At 38.7% G+C, this 24,811-nt stretch overlaps 1 protein-coding gene and 1 non-coding gene across 6 annotated transcripts in view; one reads left to right on the plus strand and one right to left on the minus strand.

Moving 5' to 3' along the window:
• The window catches only part of ALG14 (ALG14 UDP-N-acetylglucosaminyltransferase subunit), a 112,810-nt gene that overhangs the window by 53,780 nt on the left and 34,219 nt on the right, over positions 1–24,811 (minus strand). The gene's annotated exons all lie outside the window — the stretch shown is intronic.
• Positions 1,088–1,191, plus strand: LOC123795449 (U6 spliceosomal RNA). Its single transcript, XR_006780498.1, has one exon. It is a non-coding gene; the product is annotated as a U6 spliceosomal RNA (small nuclear RNA).

Genomic DNA, 24,811 nt, shown 5'->3' on the forward strand with positions numbered 1-24,811 from the left:
CAACTGTAGCCTTTTTTGTGCACAAAACTGATTAGTACCTTTCTAAAGAGTAAAGGTTATGAAAGACAAGGAAAGACTGAAGAAATGTCACAAAGTAGAGGACTAAGGAGCTCTGATAACTAACTGCAATGTAGGATCCTGGGTTGGATCTGGAACAGAAAAAGGACAATGGTGAAAAAAGTGGTAAAATCCAAATAAAGACTGTAATTTAGTTAATAGTAGTGTATTGGTGTTAAAGCTTGGTTGTGATAACTGTACTATGGTTACATAAGGTGCTAACACTAGTGGAAGCTGGATGAATGATATATAGGAATCTTTACTATTTTTGCAACTTTTGTGTAAATTTTAAATGATTCCAAAATAAAAAGCTATAAACATAGTTTCTGGACTTTAATGGGCATCTGAAATTATTAAGCCAGATAATCAGAAATAGTAATAATAAACTTGAAGTTGTAAGTCTTAACTTCGAATGAGCCTTCAATGTTCATGAAGAAGAAAAAAGACAGTAATTTTGTAGTTGGGGCCTCTAATAACCAATTCTCTCTTGCACCTTCACTGCCATCCTGGCTTTACATTTCTTCCTCCTAGATCCAACCTCCCAATGCTTTTTAACTCTATCTTCTGGAACAGACTTTACATAGGAAGGCTGCTCCAACATTTATATCTTCTTAGATAACCATTCCCTTCAACTGTTGCCAAATTAATGTTTTAATCCAGATTGTTCTCTGAGTTTTAACAGCATGGCCACTGGCATGCTGGATGTCCCCACTTCCAAAAGCAGCTGAAATTCAGCATGTATCTAAAGCTAAACCTTCGTTTCACTCATTTACCCAAGTCAGAAACATAGGACTCAGCCTAGACTTGTCCTCAATCATCCCCATTCCTGCTCCTAAGCAGTGTCTTGGTCTCTGTTGTAGTACATATCTTCCATTCACTAAAGTATGAAGTTGAAATCCAGCCATCTTTATCATTGATACACACAGTGAAGTTGTATCCAAAAAAGCCAAAAGAGATTGTGGAAAGTAGTACTGGGAAATTCAGAGCATTTTCAATGTTGAAAATGTGTTTTTTTTCCTTAAAAGAGAAAGTGCTCGCTTTAACAGCACCTATGCCAGAACTGGAATGATACAGAGATTAGTATAGCCCCTGTGCAAGGATGACATGGAAATTCATGAAGTATACCATATTTTTAAGAAATTATACCAATTCTCTGCAATCTTTCAGAGGACAGAAGTAGAAGGACTACTTCCTTTTTTTTTTTTTAAAGATTTTATTTATTTATTTGACAGAGATAGAGACAGCCAGCGAAAGAGGGAACACAAGCAGGGGGAGTGGGAGAGGAAGAAGCAGGCTCATAGCAGAGGAGCTTGATGTGGGGCTCGATCCCATAATGCCGGGATCACGCCCGGAGCCGAAGGCAGACGCTTAACCGCTGTGCCACCCAGGCGCCCCAGAAGGACTACTTCCTAACTCATTCTATGATACCAGAATTACCCTAATACTAAAACCAAAGACATAACAAGAAAAGAAAACTACAGACCAATATCTCTCATGAAGATAGATGCAAAAGTCCTCAATGAAATATTAGCAAATCAAATCTAACAACGTTGAAAAATGACAATACACCATAATTGAGTGGGATATATCCCATGCATGCAAAGCTGTCTAACATTCGAAAACCAAATGATGTAATGTATCATATTAACAGGCTAAAGAAGAAATATCACATGATCATATCAATAGATGGAGAAAAAGCATTTGACAAAATCCAACACCCATTCGTGATAAAAGCTCTTGGTAAAGTAGGGATAAGAACTTCCTCAATTTGGTAAAAAATATCTACAGAAAACCTACAGTTAGCATACTTAATGGTGAGAAACTAGAAGTCTTCCCACTAAAATCAGGAACAAGGCAAGGTTGTCCCCTTTCATTACTCCATTTCAGCACTGTACTAGAAGTCCTAGCCAATGTAATAAGATAAGGAAGTAAAAGGTGTACTGATTAAGAGAGAAGAAATAAAACTGTCTTTGCAGATGGCATGATCATCTATGTATAATATCTGAAAAGAACTGACCAAAAAAATTCCTAGAATAAGTGATCATAGCAAGGTTACAGAATATAAGGTAAATATACAAAAGTCAATCACTTTCCTATTGAACTGACATTTGAAATTAAAAACACATTACCATTTATATCAGCACCCAAACAATGAAATTCTTAGGTATAAATCTAACAAAATATGTACAGAACTGTCTATATGAAGAAAACTACAAAACTCTGATGAACAAAGTCAAAGGAGAACTAAATAAATGGAGAGATATTCCATGTTCATGGATAGGAAAACTTGATATGGTCAAGATGTCAATTCTTCCCAATCTGATCTACAGATTCAAAGAAATCCCAGTCAAAATCCCAGAAAATTATTTTATGGATATCAACAAATCAATTTTAAAGTTTAAATATAGAAGCAAAAGATACAGAATAGCCATCACAATCTTGAAGAAGAACAAAGCTGGAAGCCTAACACTACCCAACTTCAAGATTTACTATAAAACTATAGTAATCAAGACAGTGTGGTATTGGTGAAAGAAGAGACACATAGATTAAAAGAACAGATCAGAGAGCCAGAAATATAGCCACATAAATAGGGTCAACTGATATCTGACAAAAGAGCAAAGGCAACACAATGGAGCAAAGACAGTCTTTTCAACAACTGGATATCCACATACAAAAAAAAAGAATCTTGATACAGATCTTACACCCTTCATAATAACTAACTCAAAATGTATTATAGACCTAAATGTAAAATGCAAAACTATGAAATTCCTAGAAGATAACATAGGAGAAAATCTAGGTGACCTTGGGTTTGTTGGTGACTTTTTAGAGAGAACAACAAAGGTATGATCTATGAAAGAAAAAACTGATAAGCAGGACTTCAATAAAATAAAAAATTTCTGTTCTTCAAAAGACATTGTCAAGAGAATGAAAAGAGAAGCCAGAGACTGGGAAAAAATATTTACAAAAAACGTATCTGGTAAAAAACTGGGGGCCAAAAATATACAAAAAACTTTTAAAACTCAACAATACGAAAATGAACAAACCAATGAAGAAATGGACCAGTGGTGCCTGAGTGGTGCAGTTGGTTAAGCATCTGACTCTTGGTTTCAGCTCAGGTCATGATCTCGGGGTCCTGGGATCAAGCCCCACTTCAGGCTCCATGCTCAGTAGAGTCTGCTTGAGATTCTCTCTCCCTCTTTCTCTGCCCCTCCTGCTAGTGCTGTCCACCTTCCCATAAATAAATATTTTTTTTTAAAGAAGAAATGGACCAAAGATCTTAACAGACACTTCATCAAAGAAGACAGATAGATGGCAAATAAGCATATGAAAAGATGCTCCACATCATATGTCATTTGGGAAATGCAAATAAGACAACCCATAAAAATGGGTACATACGGACTAAGTATAAATAAGCAGAGCACAGCATATGTTTAAGGCAGTGAAACTATCCTGTATGACATTAAAATGCTGGATACGTGTCATTATACATTTGTCAAAACCTACAGAATGTACAACACCACGAGTGAAAGATAATGTAAACTCTGGACTGTGGGTGATAATGATGTATCAGTGTAGGTTCATCAGTTGTAACAAACGTACCATTCTGGTGGGGGACACTGATAATGAGAGAAGCTATGCCTGTGCGGGGGCAGAGGGTACAAAGGAAATTTCTGGGGCTTCCTGCTGAATTTTGCTATAAACCTAAAACTGCTCTAAAAAATGAAGTCTATTAAAAACATGAGAGAAAGAAACAAGCTAGTATACTGGTATTTCTATTAGCTATCTATTAGCTAAGGTAGCCACTAGCCACTCATTTGTATATTATGGATTTGGAAAATAAAACGAGGATGAGTTAGTTCTCTTTGCTATTCTAAGTTCTACAAAGAAAAGGAAGTTCTTGCTGACTGGAAGCAAAAAAAATATCAGAATATCATTCCATATTTAGTGAAAAGTTGTACAAATTTGGAAGATAGAACTCAAATTCCAACAGGGCCTAGCAGAAATAAAAACAAAGTTCTTCATTAAATAAACAAAGTAACTGAATAAAGTCAGAGGAATTGTTTTGATCATATATTTAGAATACTGTGTGCTGATCTGGCCACACTATGATCAGAAAACCCACTCAGAAAAGAATGAGGGATGGTGCGGGCATCTAAATTAGCCTAGAAACTTACAGATCCCAATTACTTCCATATAAAACAGGATTAAGATTCTCTATCATTCCTTATCATTGAAATTCAAAAACTAAATCTGATTGTTTCAGTCTTCACTTTCAAAGAATAAAAGTGATAAAAAGTAAAAATAATGAAAACATTTAACCCAACTTATTTTAATTATTGTTTCATCATATGAACTTTCATGTAAACATGATTTGGATCTTTTGGTGAATGTCACAGTAATCCCAAATCTCTAGTTTAGGGAAATACCATCAAACTCAATCAGAAGTGGAGTTGGAACTAAACTTTTATGAACTATTTTATAGTCATTTTCTCTTATTAGAGTAAGCTACCATGTTAGTGTAGGAGAGAGCTCAGTAAGATTTTGTTGCTCATTAAGTAATAATTAGTTCTCCATATTTGTTACTAAGACATACAAATGCCAGATTTGGTGGTCCCCGAGGGTGTGTTGGCAGTGTTAGGGGAAGTTCTGCGGTATCTCTAGTCAGGCAATATTCTATAAGTTAGTCACATACTGTATCATCATATACTGGGTTCCCCTCCTGAGAACATCTATGTTCCAGGGCCAACTAGGCCTGTTCCAAGCTGCGCTGCTTTGATGGAATTTCCTAGTACATCACTTTAGAACCAAGAATCAAAGACTCTTGGGACACCTGGGTGGCTCAGTTGGTTAAGCGTCTGCCTTTGGCTCAGATCATGATCCCAGGGTTCTGGGATCGAGCCCCGCATCAGGATCTCTGCTTAGCGGGGAGCCTGTTTCTCCCTCTCCCGCTCCCCTTGCTTGTGCTCACTCTCTCTCTTTCTCTCCGTCAAATAAATACATAAAACCTTAAAAAAAAAAAAAAAGAAAGAAAAAGAATCAAAGACTCCTAAAGCTGGAAGGAAACTTAAAGATCAAAAATGATATCACAGGGGGGCGCCTGGGTGGCACAGCGGTTAAGCGTCTGCCTTCGGCTCAGGGCGTGATCCCGGCGTTACGGGATCGAGCCCCACATCAGGCTCCTCCGCTAGGAGCCTGCTTCTTCCTCTCCCCCTCCCCCTGCTTGTGTTCCCTCTCTCGCTGGCTGTCTCTCTCTGTCTAATAAATAAATAAAATCTTTAAAAAAAAAAAAATGATATCACAGGAAAAGTATCATCTGGTAAGATATTGTTCAACCCTTTCTTGTGTCTGCACTGTTGATTAAACAACAAAACAAATTTAAGCAAACAATCCAGAAGAATCTTTCCCTTTCATTACAAGTATTAGGGTTGCTATACGTGTACTATAGAATTGTCTCACTTTTCCAGTGTAGGATAAATAGCAGGCCGTATTTGAACTTGACCCCAACTCTTGTTTACTTACAATTTATTCTAACCCTTCATTTCTTTTGATGAAAGTAATTTTCCTGTGCTTTATAATAAAAACACAGAAACCAGAACCTGGATGTTTACAGTGTTTTGCCAACAAATAAAGCAAACAATCCCCCAAATCTGAACTGGCTATGCAGACAAAAGAAATCAAATAATGACTTCAGAGTTCCAAAACTAATTTAGTGCTCTAATGAGGGCTAGACTCCAACTTGGATACTTAACTTTTTTCAGATCCCTAGTGAGATAAATGTTTTACCATATATTTTTAGCCAGGAGTTATTTTTATTTTAATAGCATTGCTTTTAAATAACTTTTCCTTAAAAAAACAAAACAAAACAAAAAAACAAAAATACCCTCCAGCACTTTTAACTTTATGAATCTCTGAATTATGTGATTCAATTATGAACCCATGGTTAGTTTACTTTACCCAACTTTTATCATTTTGTGTTTAGAATCATTCTCAGAAATCCAAATTAGCTAATTACTGAACAAGTTCTAATTACTCCCCAGAGACTGTGGGAGCCTGGACTTTGCGGATTGTTCACTGTTTGGCTGCGAAACAGGCTTCCACTTGTGGTGCCCGATCCGCTATTGATTTAAAAACTGACCTAAAGGGCTATTTGTTCTGGGTTTTTGAAGCACATTTGCTGCTCCTGCCTCTGAAATCATTCTGACAGACATCCTGAACCTCATGCCATAGTCTTCACTATGTAGTCTGTGCAGCTGGGAATAATGGAATAACGGCTCATTAACCTGCTCTCACCTCCAAAAGATGGCCTGGGATTTAAAACACCTCTAAATAATCACACTGGTGTTTCTGGCTTGAACCTTGAGGCAAATCAGTTCAGTTCCCAGTCCACATGATTCCTCCTTCGTAGCCTTGGACTTGGGGCCATGCCTGTCTCCTAAATTCTTTTTTCTTTTTTTTTAAAGATTTATTTATTTGTTTATTTGAGAGAGAGAGCACGCGCAAGCGAGCAGGGAGAGGGCAGAGGGAGAGGGAGATGTGGGAAGCAGACACCCCACTGAGTAGGGAGCCCAAAGCGGAGCTCAATCCCACGACCCATGAGATCATGATCTGAGCAGAATCCAAGAGTTGGATGTTTAACCAACTTAGCCACCCAGGTGCCCCCATCTCCTAGATTCTATACTCCTCTTTACATAAATGCCATCCATGTTTCATAGTCATCTCCACCATCCACGGTGCCCAGCTCACAGCAGTTATTCAATGAAACATAGTAACAAATTTGTGAATAATTTATTTACAAATAATTATAACCATCTGTAAATAATAACAACTTTATAAAATAAGTAACGAATTCAGAAATAAATGATTTCAAAGGATAGACATTCAGATTATAATCAGTAGAATCCTGGATATCTAGGTCTTGTCATCTAAGGAAATGGCAACAGAAAGCAATTCGACGTTGATGGCTGCAGATTCTCTTAAAGAATAAAAAATGATTCAGTGAATAACATTTTCCTTAGGAATCAAGTGGGCATTTTGGCAGAATGGCAGTGAAGGAAGACCTGAGTTCCTAAGGCTTGGTTATGTTTCCTAATCCTTTTCAATCTGAAGGGAGCTGAGCACAGTTTTAAACTTGCCATGGCACTCTTAGAGGAGGGGAGGTCCAAGTTCCTGTGCTCTCTGACAAGGAGGAGGACATGGCACACCTGGCTAGTAGGGAAGGAGGGAGTCCCAGTAATAAAGATGAACCAGGAAGCAGTTCAAGGGGTCCCTGAACTCCATTCACCTACAGTGGGATCAAGAGGGACAAGAGGGTGGTAGTTAAGGAGGAGATACTTAGCTGACCAAGGAGGAAGATAATGCAGTGTTCTGGTGGGAGCTGGGATCAGGAGCTGCCAATTTCCGTCATGGTGTGTTCCAGTTCCCTACAAGGCAGTTACTAATCAGAAACCTCGCTAAGCTCCTGACACATTGCTAAACTCCGTACTGGATAACGGTAAAGCCAGAAGACTTAGTTTTTCGACCTTAAAGTGCTCATAATCTCATCTGGGGAAGGAGAAAAGTAATGGAGCTAAGATGACTAGAGAAAAATTAAACGTTAACTTAGAAGCTGAAGAGGAGTTCACAGAAGGGAAAGATCTAGATGGAGTGATAGTGCAAAGCAAAGCTCAGAAGAAGCTTCTAGAAAATGAGGAAATGAGTTACGTAACTGAGAATCAGGCCCATGCCGATGAGCTCTTCCTTGAGGGGGGCAGATTCAGAGGGATGCCCTTGAACAGTGACCGCAGGAGAAAGCTGAGATTCATTGGTAAATCCTGACAGGCTGCTTTTGGAAGGGCTGGAGACTGTGATGAAAATACAACAAGAGAGCCAAAAAAGAAAGAACAGAGGAGCAAATAATCCTTGGTTGTTTTCATGCCTGAAGGGGCTCACCGTGGCATGAAAATCAACATGAAAACAGTTAGGCATACCACATCATCCAAGCTGGGCACTGTGCAGACATTCCTTGGCTTAAATTTAAAAACATTAACTCTTTGTTAGCTTCTCAATTTTGGGAAGAGAATACTTAACCTAGTGACAAAGGGGACAGAGGAAGACCTAGGAACCTACCACGGAGGCCCCTTGTGGGCATCCTTAGTTTTGTTCACATAGACCATCAAGTAGATACTATGGTCCCTGTTCTACGGATGAAGAAAAGCAAGTTTATGGAGATTAAACAGCTCACTTAAGTTTGCCCAAATATCAGAATGGCAGACCTAGATTCTGAACCCCAGTATGTGTGTTGCCCAAGCCCATTTCCTCTGTTCTAGGTTAAGAGTATATACTTGGTTACCCTTAGAGGGAAGAGAAATCTGTTTCATTTGTAGTGTGACACAGAGCTGAGCCTGGAGCTGGGAGTCAGAACTGGTTTTTTTGTTCATGCTTTGCTATTAGTCCTAGGACTCTGGATAATGCATCCCCCCTCTTGACTCTATTATCTAAGTTTTCTTTTTCTTTTTTTTTTAATAAGATTTTATTTATTTATTCGACAGAGATAGAGACAGCCAGCGAGAGAGGGAACACAAGCAGGGGGAGTGGGAGAGGAAGAAGCAGGCTCACAGTGGAGGAGCCTGATGTGGGGCTCGATCCCATAACGCCGGGATCACGCCCTGAGCCGAAGGCAGACGCTTAACCGCTGTGCCACCCAGGCGCCCCCTATTATCTAAGTTTTAAAAAGAAGTGGGGGGGGCACCTGGGTGGCGGGGGGCACCTGGGTGGCTCAGCTGGTTGAGCGTCCAACTGTTGATTTTGGCTCAGGTCATGATCTCGGGGTCAGAAGATCAAGTCCCGTATCAGGCTCCCTGCTGAGTGTGGAGCCTGCTTGGGGTTCTCTCTCTCCCTCTTGCTCCACCCTCCTGCCCCCATTCTCTCTCTCTCTAAAAAATATTTAAAAATTAAAAACAAAGTGTGTGAGATTAAATTATTGCTAAGGTATTATCTGTTTATGGTTCAAAGTGTACAAGTGGATTCCCCACCAGGGGATGACTTACTGGACTGAGGAAGGAGAATATGAGGATCTACATTCATCTTTGTATCTAGAGATCCACAGAGATAATAATAAGTAATCTAGTAAATATTAACCATCCTGCCACATCAGCAGTGGCGGCTCTAGGACTTGAAACAGGAAGGGCTCAGGGATAGCAGGTCTGCCCTGCTACTGTGCACAATAAGCCTACTGTCTTCACTTACATGGACCGCATCTAGTCCTCCATGATGCGTATGAGACCGACAAGGCCCCCCTTCCCACTGCTACCACCCATTAAGGTCCTCAGGAAAAAGTGCGAAGGCTGGACACAAACGTGGTCCCCTCATGGAACCCACCTCAGTGAATCGGAGGTAAGACCAGAGAGAGCATGTATCCTGGATGGGGACGTCACTACTCAGCTCTGGCTAATATCCTCCCCTCCAATTTTTCCAAAAGAGCCAGAAATGTGGTTTTTTTGTGAAATACACTGATCAACTAAGTGGTTCAAATACTGACCAACTAACTATATGAATAAGACGACACATGTTTGTATCCACATGTGGCCCAAGGAACATCAGTCTGCTTCAGAATTAGCTGATTAAAAAAGAAAAGTTAGGAGGCTTAAGGAGTGCTTGTCTTAGAAATAAAAAAAAGAGCTCACTGAAATAGACAAAGAAAAGGCACCAGAAAGAACTTATCCAATTTATATTTGAATGAAGTCCACCAATAATCCATAAACTCTTACACATCTAACTCCCATAATGCTTATAAATTAAAAAAAAAATTTTTTAAAGTAACCTCTACCTCCAACATGGGCCTTGAACTCATGAACCCGAGACTGAGAGTCATATGCTCTACCGCCTGAGCCAGCCAGGCGCCGCCCCCCTCAATAATGCTTATATTTTTTGTCAACACCTATCTGCTTCCTATAGCCAACAGCAAGAAAGCCCTTACAACAAAGGTGAGTGTGCTGGGTCCAGGGACAGAAAAAATGGAGAGAATTGTCAAAAATTAAAACTGAGTTCTATTTCTCAAGAGACCCGAGGGAAAAGAATAGTTCCTGCAGTAGAAGCTGATCAAAGCAGCTGCCCAAGAGTAGAGGTTAAGAGGCCAAACCCCAGGGTCTTCGTAAAGAAAGCGAAGTGGGAGAGGATATCAAGGGGAAGATGAGAACTGTGGCTTCACCGTGATCCCAACGGGAGGTCGGGAGTGTGAATGAGGGAAAGGAAGAAAGACAGAACGGTCAAAGTATGAAAAGAGACAGAAAAGAGAAGGCTATTTGGTAGGGCAGGAGGGAGGCGCGCAACCGAGCTTTTGGACGCATGTATGTGCTAAGAGGTGTTCCTTAAGTGAACCACAAGGAACCCCAGACAAACCCTAAGAGCTAAGTCACCACCCTAATTTTAAGGGCTTCCACTCCATCTATGACCCTCTGAGGTGCCAGTGGTGCAAGGAACGTTAAGTCATTCTGGCAGGAGGCGAGCAGGAGTTAGTGGTTTTGAATGGTAGGGAAATCACCTTCCTGGCAGAGAGAGGGGCCTGTTTAAAAGCAAGCAGACCTGACATCTGTGCTCCTTCTACTGTTCTTTTTATCATTCCCATCTGATAGGGAGGAGAAGCTAGGCTCAGAGGACTAACTGATTAGCTTCAAGTCACACACCTAATTATTCACAAAGCTGAGAGTAAACCAAACCTCCCGATTCCCAGTACAGTGCTTTTTTCTCCCATACCACAACTAAGGTATGACAAATGGATGCAGACCAGAGAAAACAATAATATGGAAATTTAAAGAAAAAATGTAACACAAATAGGGGGAGTTCTTGATGAAACCTATTTAAAAAAAAATGGGGAACTCTTCTTGTGTGACCTGAAGATTGGCAGCTGGCCACATAGAGGCCCTGCCCAGTTCCCATAGAGGGGAGGGAACGCCACACCTCCACGGACTCTCAGTGCCCATCCCACCCCAATTCCGCCAATTCCGTCTTCCTTCGACAGGGAGCAGTGAGGACTTTTTTCTTTCCATGTGACTTCACAGAGGTGAATCATGGCTTCTTGAAAAGCTGAAACAGGGAAGTTGGCTTAGGAATAGTAAAACAGCACCAGATCCAGTCCCCTGAGCTCTGGGCGCTGCCTCCACTAACAAGACTTATCTACAAAATCCCATATTGTGTAAGCAAATCTTTTGAAAAAGAGCATCTGGAGCTTTGAAGATGTGGACACAATTAACCTGAGCATGTGACACCTGTCTTCTCAGAAACAAAATTATTTGGTCCATAAAAGCAAACCTGTTTTCACCGTCAGCTATAAACATTTTTTAAAAATTGCATTGTCAAAGATTTGTATAAATGGCTTAAACGTGAAATCAGGAAGACCAAGAACGCAAAATGGTATTCCGCTAACAAACGGAATTTGCTGCAAACAATTCTACAGCTGATCCCGCTGCAGACTTCATTCTTTATGACAGAATATGGAAATCTTGACATCATAAACATATGAAACTTATAAATCTGGTATTCCCATTTCTTAAAAGGAATGATCAGTCACAACATGTTCTTTCTGTAATTCGAAGGTCTCATCAGCAGGGAACTTCTTGCTATTTTTAAGCGTGTGTGATATCAGTGCAAGCTCTCTAACCTGTTTGGAAGCCAACCCTTTTTCCACCCCTCTAAACAATAACGCTAAAATATCTTTTTCTGTAAGCCACAACAATGTTTGAAATTTGTAAGGTGTTTACTCATTCCCCTCAGTAAACCTAGGATAATCATAGTTTCCTCAACCCTGATTAGAAGGTCCTTTTGAAGACTATTTTTATAATTATTTGCCACCATGCCTTAGAGAAAACCAGAGTTTGTTCTGACCCTGTGAGAAAGGCTCCACGGAAAGCGAGAAACACGTGGCTTACATCTCCTATAAAATGCTGTCCTGGTGTAAGCAGAATCTTAAATCTCATGCTCTATATAGAGAAGTAATCAGTTTCCTACAGCTGATTTAACTTCATACATGTCTAACACTAGAAAAGAAATCCAGGGGCACCTGGGTGTCTCAGTTAGTTAAGCATTCAACCCTTGATTCTGGCTCTGGCCATGATCTCAGGGTTGTGGGATGGAGCCCAGAGTCAGGCTCTGCACTCAGCAGGATGTCTGCTTGAGATTCTCTCTCTCCCTCTCCCTCTGCCCCTCCCTGACCACCCCCACAACCATGCTCGCTCACTCTCTCTCAAATAAATGAATCTTAAAAAAAAAAAAAAAAAAAAGGAAAAGAAATCCATGACCAGGTGGCCTCACTGTATTCATGCTACAAAAAATAAGGATTATACCAGGAGGTCAGGAGAAAAAGAAATCGCCAAAGAGCAACTGCCAAAGAGGAAATGCTAGCCTGAAAAGGTAGTTTTACCCACTGATTTGTGGGGAGGGAAATGAGAAATCCAAAAGACAGACTATGAAGAGGATGGCATTTAGTGTCCAGAGGCTGTTACAAAACATTGCCTAGGTATGTATACATGTATGTGTGTGTGTGTGTCTCTCTCTGTCTCTTGCTTATAAAGAAAAAAGCCTTAAGTGGTTCCAAGACACTCGGGCAATAAAGTAAAGCAACTGTTTGTGAAAATGTTTTGGAACCTAATACAGGCGATGGCTGCACAACACTGTGAATGTACTCAGTGCCACTGACTTGTACACTTGAAAATGGTTAATTTTATGTTGTGTGAATTTCACCTCAATAAAAAAAATAGAGTAACAGTAAACTTACTGTTTTTAAAGTAACAGTATTCTGCTTAAGATGAATGAGAAACTGGCCATTTCCTTTTGCTTTCTTTGACAAAGGCAACATTTAACACTTCAGAAGCACACTATCAAAAAATCCTTAGATGAATTCCAGGGATTAATTCAGTGGGTACAGAAGTTAACCAAGGAGCAGTTCTGCAATGCTTTTTTTTTTTCCATTTTATTTTTTCTATCCTACTTAAGTAAGCTCTAAGCAGTCATCACTAAGTTTTAATAGTTTCTCTGCCTCTTTCCTTCCTACATCCCTCCTCCCCAACTTCTCTTTACTAGGTGCTGGGATTGCCAAGATGAGTAACACACCTTACTCTTCCTCAAGGAGTTCATGGTCTGTGTTCATTTCCAAAAGTTCTCCAAGCTGTTTCCACACCGGCTCTGGTTCTAGTCATCTCCAAATCTGTAACGCACGCACTTGACTTGCCACAGCCTTCCTAACTAAGCACTCCCATCCCCTACTCAGTTATTTGTGTTCTCTGTGTTTCCTTCTTTTCCTTTTCCCTCAGACCAAAGGGAGATTTTTAAAATGCTAACCAAAAACGGCACTTTATTGATTTTCAGATGCTATAAAAATAGAGCTATCCGGATTCATTTGAAACTTTAAAGTAGGCCCTTGAGAGGCTGTGAAACTGGGACTGGCTCTAGGAATCACATATTTAATTGAAAATCATTTCAAAGATTTCCTTTCTCTTTATCCCACCCCTCTGTTCTCACTTGGCCCCCAGCGCCTCCCACCACCCTCTCCCACAAGGCCGGGGCTCTCCAAGTTCACTGCCTCTGACCACACATGAGTCCTTTCTTTGGAAACAGCTTTGTTTTCATCACGCTTCCTTTTCTCATCCTCTCACAACTGAATTCCTTTTCCTTCAACGTTCATTTTTGTTTTCACTGTAGTCACATTGTTATCCTTAGGAAAACATGCTAGCCTTCACCCTGAAAGGAAGAGGCCCCACCAGGCCCGGAGCTCCCATGTGCCTGTGATGGGCTGGAACAGGGACAACTCAGACAGTGACGCAGGCAAAGTGAAACAAGAGAGAAGACCAGTAGGCAAAGCCACGCTGGCTTCTGCAGACAGGAAAAACGTAACGTTTGCCAAGTGGAAAAAGGATCAATTTAGAAAGGAAAGAAAAATCATTTTCAAGCTTTGGAGAGTCCCCCAAAGTGGAGAAAAATAAAAACAACTCAAAGTAATCTCTGATTATATACAGCCTAACTCTGACCCAGATTTTGTTCTGAGGTCACTCAAAATGTGAAACAGAAGTCTTAACATTTAAATTAAATACCTCATTTGTGGATGGAAGCAGCTACGGGTTGTCACCCGGCCAATGTGTCAGTGGCACAGCTGGTAATTTCACCATGCAGCTGGGAAAGGCAGCCTGTCAGTCATAAGAAACCAGATATGTGGGAGGATTTTCACATGGAACCACTTCTCACAGTGGACTCTGGCCATCATCAGACTTGCTAAATGCACGTACGATATACAGTTGGTTCTTCTCTGTCTTTATGAATGCTGCTAAGTTTACAATGCATGTACCGAGAAGAAATATAAGCTGGGTAAAAGGAACACTGACATTATTTTAATGTGTTACAGAGGACTGGTTAACAGAGGTACAGGACCTGGACAAATTTAAACAAATGTCTCCCAAGTATGATTTCATTAATCTTGGAAAACATGAAGCAGTAGACAATTGTGGTCTAATCATTTCTTATTTGATTTGGCTGGAAAAACCTTATTCTCACTTAACTCCATTTATAGATAGGCATCTTGAGTCAGCTGACTTTCTCTTTGTACAGCTAGGTTTCCTTTGAACATGTTAGAAAGGTTTTTGATCACCAAAAAATATAATACCAGATGAAGGTCGTTATATAAAGAGAACCAAACAGCAATTCAGGGGAAAAAGAAAGTTCCTGTAAGAATTCTGGCATATCAACAAGAAGTTAATTGACTCTTCTTAATGATCCAAACACATGTCAATCAATAGGCCAATAAAAATTTTATATACTATGCAAACAGTGGTAATCCCAGTGCCACCCAGTTTGTGGCTCACCACAGAAAATATCTAATGAAAAAAAATCACAGTATCCCATTTATGGACAATAACCCACTCTCTATGTCATCAATTTGCTACTGAACTTAGACTATTTCACAGCTCAAACTGGGTATGGAACATGGGAAAAAATGACTAAGTAAAATAATGGCCTTCTTTCATACAAAGCATGAGTATACATGTAATAAATACATCTGAATTTGTCATGGTGAATTAAACGAGCTTCAGCTTCAGGCAAAAAGGCAGAGTATCAGGCTGAAATGGTCCATTTCTTTCCAATTTGTTATATATGTAGAATCTGAAATTTGTTTTTTACTTGATTAAAAATTAAATTAGGTTTCATTTTCGTATGCAGAGCTCTTTCCTTGAGTATTTAACAACAGTCAGGTTGGCATGAAGCCAGTAATCAAACACTGCGGACTCGGGAAACCCTTCTGGTTTTTCAGACTCTCAATAAAGCCTGAGAAGAGTACCAGTTTAGGGAGTGGGTGTCTTTGTTTTTGTGATGACTCACATCATCCAGTATTCATTCATTTATTTTTAAGTCATTCCACAAATATGTGGAAGGCACTCTTCTAGGAAGGGACCATGGGAAACACAAAAATACACAGCCCTCGAGAACTGTACAGATCTTTTTCCCCCAAAATAAGCAGTCCTCTTACTGTAGCTTAATGATTAGCAATCTCTCAAATTCAACTTTCTCTTCTTCTCCTTAAAACAAACTAATTTCTTATCAGGAGTACATTTTCAAGAGAGCACGAGATCAGTCTACTCACTCAAAGACTGACTCAAAGACTCCTACCTTTAGAAGAAACTATAGAAGACACAACAGTGAAGAAATCTTTGGATTTCAAGATGCGAACAGTGAACTACAAAGAGTTCATATTCCTGAGAGATCAACATGTCTATCACAGTAGGGGGAAAAGGGCATAAAACAGATTATGAAGGGCCAAGATCAACAGGACTACTTAGCCATAGTTTTAGAAGGGCCAACAAAGTGTTCCATGTCTCCAGTGGCTATCAGTAGATGTATTAAACAGAAAATCAACAAAGATATAGAAGAACTCAATCACACTGCCCACCAACAGCATGTAACAAACAATTCTAAACACTCCACACAACAACAGAATACACATACTATTCAAGTGCCCATGGAATGCTCACCAAGATAGATTGCATCCTGGATCATGAAACAAACCTCGATATATTTAAAAACAGAGCATGTTTCCTGACCACAATGGGATCCAACTAGAAATCAATAACAGAAAGATAATAGGGGAAAAAATCTCCAATACTTAGAAATTAAGCAAAGCACTCTAAATCTGTGGGTCAAAGAAGTCTCAAAGGATGTAAAAAAAAATACTTGGAATCAAATAAAATGAAAATGCAACATATCCACATTTGTAAGATGAAGGTAAAACAGTGCTGAAAGAGAAATTAGTAGCACTATACGCTTATATTAGAAAAGAGGAAAGGTCTTAAATCAATAGTCTAAGCCCCTACCTTAAGAAACCAAAAGAAGAACAAAATGAACTCAAAGCAACCAGAAGAAAGGAAATAATAAAGAGCAGAGAAAATAAATGTAAAAAGAGCTGATTCTTTCTTTCTTTCTTTTTTTAAAGATTTTATTTATTTATTTGAGAGAGAGAGTGAGCGAGAGAGAGCATGAGTGGGCAGGGGGAAAGGGTAAGGGAGAAGCAGGCTCCTCACTGAGCAGGGAGCCTAATGAGGGGCTCGATCCCAGGACCCTGGGATCATGACCTGAGCTAAAGGCAGAAGCTAACCAACTGAGCCACCAAGGTGCCCCAGAGCTGTTTCTTTAAAAAGATCAACAAAATTGATAAATCTTTAGCAAGAATGACAAATGTAAAAAGAGAAAGAAGACAGACTGTGCCAATATCAAGAAAGAAACAGAGGCTATAACTATAGATCCTAAAGCTGTTAAAGAAAAAAGAAAAGACAATAAGGGACGACAATAAGGGAATACCACAAACAATTCTATGTACATAATAATTTAGATGAAATGGAACAATTCCTTGAAAATCACAAACTACCAAAATTCACCTAATATGAGACAGATAGTCTGAATAATCTTATGACTATTAAAGAAATATAATTCACAACTAAAAAGCTCCTGAAAAAGAAATCTTCAGGACCAGGTGGCTTAATGGGGAATTTTACATCATGGGGGATTAACAATGGGGAATTAACATCAATTCTAAACAATCTTCTGAAAACAAAGAGGGTGAAGCACTTCTCAATCATTTTATAAGCCTAGTATTATCTCAAGACCAAAATGGGACAAAGAGAGTCCGATATAGAAAACTAAAGACGAATACCCCTCATGACTATCATTATAAAAATTCTCAACAAATTACTAGCAAGTCAAATCCAGGTATATAGTAAAAGAATTATACATCATGATCAGGTGAGATTTATTCCAGGAATTCAAGTGTGTTTCAATATTTGAAAATCAATCAATATAATGCACAATATTAATAGGCTAAAGAAAAATCACACGATATCATGTATTAATTGATGCAAAAAGACCTGACAAAATTCATTCTGTCATTAATGACATTAATTTTTTCATTTTTGGCAAATTAGGAACAGAGGTTGATGGTTAATACTACGTGTCAAGTTGACTGGGCAATGAGGGGTCCAGACGTTTGGTCAAACATCATTCTGGGTATGTCTGTGTGAGTATTTTGGGGTGAAATTAATATCTGAATGGGCAGACTAAGTAAAGCAGATTGCTCTCCCTACCAATGTGGATGGTCCTCATTCAATCAATTGAAGACCTGAACAGAACAAAAAGGCTGAGTAAAATCCTGTACCATTGGCTCTGGTTCAGTTTTTCTGGAGATCCCGGACTAATACAGAAGGGAAGCTTTCTCAACCTGACAAAGAACATCTACAAAAAACCCACAGTTGACGTCTTCCTTAGTGGTAAAAGAGTGAATGCATTTCTCCTAAAACCTGGAACAAGACAAAGATGCCTGTTCTCACCACTCTTATTCAATATGATACTAGAAATCCTAGCCAGTGCAATAAGGCAAGAAAAGGAAACAAATGATATACTGGTTGGAAAGAAAAAACTTTCCCTATTTGCAGAATACATGATTGTCTAGAAAGTCCCAGGAAATCTATTTTTAAAATTCCTAGAATTTAATAAGCAAGATCACAGGATATGAGATAAAAAACAAAGATCAGTTGTATTTCTATATTAGCAACAAACATGTAGAAACGAAAATTAAAAACATAATACCATTTATAATTTACAATCATTTCAAAAGAGTGAAATACCAAGGTATCAATTAAAAAAATATGCATGTGTTTATATACGGAAAATCACACGATGATGGTGAAAGAAATAAAAGAAGACCTAAATTAAATGGAGAGACATACCATGGCTATGGACTGGTGATTCAATATAGTAGAGATGCCAATTTCCCCAAAACTAATTCATACATATGATGTAATTCCTGTCAAAATCCCAGCAAAATTTTGTTGTACATATAGACAAGTTTATTCCAAGATTTACATAAAAAGGCAAAGGAACTAGAATAGCTAAAGCAATTTTTAAAAAGAAGAATAAAATGGGAAAAATCATTTGACTTGAAGTTAAGATGTACTACATACAGCTTTTTCATTCATAACAATGTGGTACTGGCAGAGGGACAGACACAGAGATCAATGAAACAGAGATTCCAGGAACAGATAAACATAAACACACCAAACTGTTTTTTTTTTTTTTAATTCCCAACTGATTTTTGACTAAGAGGCAAAAGCAATTCCATGGAGGAAGGAATTTTTTTTTTTTTTAAACAGACCATGCTGGACATCTATTGGAAAATGAGCCTTCATCTAGACCTTATATTTTATACAAAAATTGATTCAAAATGATCTATGGTATTCAAAAGTAAAACATAAAACTATAAAACTTTTGGGAAAAAAATGAGGAAATCTTTGGAATCTAAGGCTAGGTGGAATCTAGAACTCTTCACCTGAGTTCTTAGACGTGACGACCAAAATAAAAAATTGATAAATGAGACTTCATCAAAATAAAAACTTCTGCTCTGTGAAACTCCCTGTTAGGAAGATGAAAAGAGAAGCTATGACCTGGAAGAAAATATTTGTAAACCACAATATTGCACAAAAGCCTTATATCTAGAATATAGACAAGAACTCTCGAAACTCAAAAGTAAAACAATTCAGTTAGAAAATGGGCAAAAAGACATGAACAGACCTCTCGGTGAAGAAGGAATATTAATGACAAGCACATGAAAAGATATTCGACATTCTGGCAACTAGGAAAATACAAATTAAAACCACAATGGCATATCACTACACACTTATGAAATAGTGATAATATCAAAACCTGGAGAGAATGCAGAGAAACTGGATTTCTCATACACTGCTAGTAAGACGCAAAATGGTAATAGCCACTACAGAAAACAGTTCGGCAGTTTCTTACAAAATTTAACTTGAACCTTCTATCAGACCCAGCAATCTCATTTGTGGGCATTTGCCTACAGAAATGAGAACTTAATACTTACACAAAAACCTGCACATAAATGTTCATAGGAACTTTATTTATAGCAGGAGAAAACTGAAAACAATTCAAATGTCCTTCAATGCATGAATGGCTAAGCATACTGTGGTACATCTGTACAATGGAATTCTATTCAGCAATAGAAAGGAATTACCGATACATGCAAAAAAATGAATAAATCTCAAGACCACTACGCTTAGCAAAAAAGGTCAATTTCAAAAAGTTTCACAGTATTTGATTTTATTTCTAGAACATTTTTGAAATGACAAACTGTACAGATGGAAAACAGATCAGTGGCTGCCAGGAGACAGGGATGGGGTAAGCACCGGGGAGTTCTTTTGCAGTGACAACAGTTTTGAATCTTGATTTTGGTGGTGATTACACAAATAACTACACGAATAAAGTAGCAGAGAACTATACATACACACTCATACAACCACACATGAATGTATACAAAAAAACAGTGAAAAGAGAGTAAGGTCTGTAGTCTGGTTAACAGTATTGTACTAATATATACTTTCTGGCTTTGACACTGTACTGCAGTTATATATGATGTCACCACCAGGGGAAGCTGGGTAAAGAGTACATGAACCTCCATGTATTATTTCCGCAACTCCCTGGGATCTGTAATTATTTCAAAATGTTAAAAAAAGCTAAAAAAAAAAAGATGTGTTCAAATGTTTTTTTAAAAGAATCTCCAGTAGCAGAACAAGCTGCAGCTGCACAGATGAAAGAACAATTTCTGATCTAAATAGTTTTTTCCCAGGAGAATTACTCTCTAGTTCATGTCTACCTGTTGTTTCTTTATTTTTCTTGAAGCTAACCAAGGTCATTGGCTATATTGCATTAATCCCCTTCAGTGCCTACTGCGATACAGATGTTAAAAAAAAAAAGACCAGTTAAGTTCTGAATTGAGCAAGTTAGCTACTTCTGGCAGATACCAATACATTTCTAAAGAGAACCGGAGTTAAGCTGCACTGACTAGTTCTGTGACCTTGGTTACTTAGACCTCTCTGGACTTTGGGCTCCTCATCTATGGAATGAATATAAAGAGTACTGTGTCAGAAGACTGTTAGGAAAATTAAATGAGTTAACGTATGTAAAGTACTTAGGAGAGTGCCAGACATATTGGAATAGCTCAATAATTTTTTTTTTCAATGTGGGGCTTGAACTCACGACCTTGTGATTGAGACCTGAGCTGAGATCAAGAGTCAGATGCTTAACTGACTGAGCCACCCAGGCACCCCTCAATAAATGTTATTTTTCTAAAAGATTTTAAAAATATGACTCTTAGGTGGATTCATTCTCATGAATCAATGTCAGAATCAATAAAATGGTTAAGTGGTTATTTCCATTAACCACTGGGATTTCAACGAGAAAAGTCCGTTTGTGGCGATTATAAAGAAAAAAGCCCAATATGCCATCTTTTTTTTTTTTTTTTTTAAAGATTTTATTTATTTATTCGACAGAGATAGAGACAGCCAGTGAGAGAGGGAACACAAGCAGGGGGAGTGGGAGAGGAAGAAGCAGGCTCATAGCAGAAGAGCCTGATGTGGGGCTCGATCCCAGATCACTGGGATCACGCCCTGAGCCGAAGGCAGACGCTTAACTGCTGTGCCACCCAGGCGCCCCCCAATATGCCATCTTAACAGTACCTATGATATCTAGTTTTGTAAAAATGACTACTTATTATTTCCACTGAATTCTTCCCAGGTCCTATTAATTTCTAATAACAATAAAATATTAGATGTAAAATGCCAATTAATAAAGGTGTAGTCTAAAGACTTCAACTTTATGCTGAAATCTTGTGATTCATCTTACATCATGTGATTCTCTCAGCTGACTTATTGATCTTTCACTCTTCTTAAAATGACTTTTTTTAATTTTCTCTTATCCACCTTTGTTTAAATGTCATCTCTACTCTGAAGCCTTACCCCACTCCCCAGAGAGGATTGATCACACTATAACCATCCAGCTATAGGCAAGACTGCTGTCTACTGTGCTTACTTTTATACCTCTCACACACAGTATAAATCCTGGCACAGAGTAGACCCTCAACAAATATTTGGGAATGAACCCCTGACATCCCCTCTTCTGGTACTCCTATGGCAATTTTCACTTGCTATCACTAAGGAACTTGGCATATTGAATTACAATTACTTTCCCATTTGTTTCCTCCACCAGAGTATAAGCTCTCTGAGGACCCGGCCCATGTCTCACTTATGTTTGCACCCTGAGTAACTAGCACTGTGACTGGACCGTTTATTCAGGAGATGTGCTGAGAGGTCACCATGGGCCGGGCACCAGCTTCCCAAAAGTGAACAAGGCAGGCACGGTTTCTTATGGAATAAGAAGACAACAAATACATTAAAAAGAGAACTTTTATTGGGATTAGTACTATGAAGAAAATAAAGCAGGACAATGTGACAGAGGGATGAGGACATTAGCTGGAGAAGTGCTACAAAGGCTCAGGCCTTTGTAAGGAGATAACATTTGAACTCAAAGAACAAAAAGGATCTGGTTATGTTTAGATCAGGAGTAAAGAGTCCCAAGCACAGAATAACAAGGACAAAGGCTCTGAGATATGAATCAGCTGGCTTTTTTTGTTTGTTTGTTTTTGGTTTTTAAAAGGCAGCAGGTGTGGCTGGCACATGTAAACTAAGGGAAGAGAGGAGGAGAAGAGGTCAAAGAAGCAGGTCAGGGCTGGAGCACACAGGCTACACTGTTTGGACTCTACCAGCATAGAAAACCACTGGAGGATTTTTAAGTGTGAAGTAACAGAATTTAAATCACATTAAAAAATTTACACTGATTGTTAAGTGGTAAAGAAGTTGCAGGTGGTCATGAACTTCCTTCCACATTCAGACAGGTTAGGAGAGCATGCCATGTGGGGGCTGGACGGCACAGCGGGAGTGAAGATGGACAGAAATAAACAGACAGGTGATAAATTTCAAAGACATGGCTGGCAGGACTTGCTATTGAACACAGGAAGTAAGGTGTGGGAAAGAGGAATCAAAGATGTCTCCTGGGGATTTCACTCCAGCAAATTTGCTAAAATGGGGAAAGAGTAGGAAATATCTCCTATTTTGGACTACGAAAGTTTCAGATGTCTATTAGATATCCAACTGGAAAAGTAGCACAGCAGGCACTTGCTGTATCCTCTTAAGAGCACTTGATGTATCCTTTTAAAAACTACCACTTTGAGGATAGACTCGTCTACAAATCAAACATAATACGGCATTTCAAATTTGACTAACTGTACTTGCTGCTTCCAAGGTAACAGAGAAAAACGGAAGTTCATTTGATGAAATGTCATTTTTGCTACTGATGCTCCTTGACCCATATTTTTAATACAAAGGTGCTGCATTTTAGGTCAGAAATTTTAGACAAATGCTGTCAACTCAATTCAAGTATTTGCTCCACTTCTCTAGGCCTTATAAACACTGGGGTGATTAGTGTCAAGAGCGGTAAGCAATGACTCACCAAATCGCTTTCACTCAAAGATAGTGAAATGCCATATATAAGACTACTGGAAGCCAAAGGTGCCGCTTTTGGCGATGATAGACATTTTAATCCATAGTAAAACTTATCCTTTTTAGCGTACGGGTCTGAGTTTTGACAAACACATACAATCAACTAACTACAATCAAGATACAGGGCAGTTTTTCACCCAGAAAAAGTTCCTTTAAGTCCTTTCGTAGTCAGTCCCTGCGCCACCCCCAGATGCTGGCAACTACTGATCTGTTTTCGGTTCCATTATCTTTTCAAACTCAACAGTAGTCTTATGAATTTATGGCATTTATTCAAAGATGCCTATTTCTTAAAAAATATGATGTGTGAAATATTAGAACCACCTAAAAAGCATTTGATGATGTTGTAAAAGAAGAAACTATCCTTTCCAATTATTGACAGAGGTTAGACTGAGGGCTCCAAACAGAATTGATAAACTTCTCTCTAAGACAAGCTCCTCATTTAATAATTGGCTTGGATGAAACAAGCATGAATTTTAATATACACTCAATAAACAGACTCATATACTTTTTCCTTTAAATAACCTAAGGTTTTAGATTACTGTTCTCATCCAAAAGGTCAATTAAGACATGAAACAGTCCATATCCTCACAATGGTTTTATCTATACATATTTCTGTAACAGGAAACTGGTAAATATGAATTTGTTTTATTTTCCAAGTCAATCTAATTTGTAGAATTTTGTAATTATACTTCTTTAATAGTATTATTTCCTATTTTTATTATCCGTTTTGTTTAAAAAATATTTTGACAGATATACATGACATTTAATTTTGAAATATATGCTGTTATTACTCAATTGCAACAGTGTTAAATCTGCTATGAAAGCAGGTACTTAAGTGGAGTTGCTGGGATTTATTTTCATTTTATACTAGTATTTAGGGGGAGTGATATTTCATGTAATTTATTTGAAAAAGTAATGTATCAACTGATTCTTAATTGGTCTGAATGAATGAACACAGCGTCCATGGTGTGAACCAGAAATGGTGGCATGTGGTTCAGGGGTTAACACTTCGGGCTTTGGAATCAGTAAGGCCTGGCTTCTAGTCCTAGCTCCACTATTTTTCGGTTGTGCGAACTCTGGGCAAGTAACCTCCTGCGTCAGCGCCTCAGTTTCCTCATCCACTAAATGTGAACAACAGCACTACCAACTCATACGGCAGGGATGCGAGCACCCGGTACCACATCTGGCACATGTAGTGCTCAATAAACAGTACCTGTTATATACCAGATGGAATTTCCATTTGGAAAACATGAAAATGTTCTATTATTCAGCACTCATTCTAGAACAATAAGTACCTGTGTTTATATCTTACGGTGGCAAAGTGAGGTACAGAGATAGCTGAGTGGTGCAGACGACTCAGGTGCACACATTTTAAAGCCGAGCAGAAAGGCACCTGGCCGTTCAGATAACTCTAGTGATTTAAGGTCTGATGCTGCCATCCCTTCTAAGAGTGGGTTTTTCTTTCACTTTTCTTTTTATTTATTTTATTTTTTATTAATTTTTTAATAATAACTTTTTATTATGTTATGTTAGTCACCATACAGTACATTCCAAATTTTTGATGTAAAGTTCCATGATTCATTACTTGTGTGCCAAATTGTGGAAGGAGCCGAGATGCCCTTCAACAGATGACTGGATTGAGAAGATGTGATCCATATATACAATGGACTATTACTCAGCCATCAAAAAGAACGATTTCACAACATTTGCAGCAACATGGACGGGACTGGAGGAGATAATGCTAAGTGAAATAAGTCAAGCAGAGAAAGACAGTTATCATATGGTTTCACTCATTTATGAACATAAGAAGCAGGAAGATCGGTAGGACAAGAAAGGGGGAA

Source organism: Ursus americanus, chromosome 12 (genome assembly GCF_024610735.1).
Source record: "Ursus americanus isolate L20-20 chromosome 12, mUrsAme1.1.p, whole genome shotgun sequence".
Taxonomy (NCBI): domain Eukaryota; kingdom Metazoa; phylum Chordata; class Mammalia; order Carnivora; family Ursidae; genus Ursus; species Ursus americanus.